Raw genomic sequence first — 1,034 nt, 5'->3', positions numbered from 1 at the left:
CCTTATGCGCCATCTGGGAAGAAAAGGCAACTGTTAACAATGCCATATGTGTTTTTGTGCTCTTAACTGTTCATTAAGTCTTGTTTGTTTATTTTAGAGTAAAGCCATATTAGACAATTTACTGTGTCAACCGCGGGGAATCGAAACCCTGAGTTTAGCGTTGTAAGATCGTAGACTTACTGGGGACTATTCATTAACAAATAGTAATAAAAACAACAACACAGAAATGCGTCCTTTTATAACATTTCTTAAGTTTCGACTTGTTGATCCAAAAGATTTTATTCTATAAGAGAGTGTTCAAAAGAAGCGTAAGTGTAGGACTAACATTAATTACTCAATCTACCTGATCCAACGTTAACTCCTAATAAAATATATACTAGGCCTAGAGTCTTTAACGTTTATTAGACCTGATTTCATGTATTACCACAGCACTCGCATACAAGCTGAATTTTTCAAGATACACAGACTATCTTTATTAGAGCTAATACTGTATTAGATCCAGGATATTTTACCATTGAGAAACACTGAAAATGTAGTAATCGTATGGTTTATTTACCTTTAAAATAATAAAAGTATTTGCAGAGATTATTTTGAATTATTTAATGTAATTATAAACGGATGTCACCACATATTTCATTAATTTCGTCAAGGTTTATTTATATTAGTTCGTTAAGAAATGTCGCGTTTTGGAGCACTTTCATTAACCACCCCTCATTAAAACTTACATCATGTATAATAGTCAAACGAACCGCCTAACGCCACGTTAGTGTAGCCTACATAATATGTAAAGTATAGTATACTCTAATCCCTTATAGTGATGGCACACGACGAGACACATTCGGCATGTAATGCTGTTTGAATACAAGAAAGAAAACAACGCCTCTGCAGCTACAAAGAATATCAAAGAAGTTTATGGAAATGTTTTGAACGTTCGTAAGTATCACCGATGGTTTAGCAAATTTTCGTTCATGTGACTTTAGCTTTAAGAACTGTGATCGCAGGGGCCGACATGTTGGAATTGATATTGATGCTCT

This window comes from Limulus polyphemus, unplaced genomic scaffold (assembly GCF_000517525.1).
Source record: "Limulus polyphemus unplaced genomic scaffold, Limulus_polyphemus-2.1.2 Scaffold6614, whole genome shotgun sequence".
Lineage (NCBI taxonomy): Eukaryota > Metazoa > Arthropoda > Merostomata > Xiphosura > Limulidae > Limulus > Limulus polyphemus.
This window is presented reverse-complemented; position numbering follows the sequence as displayed.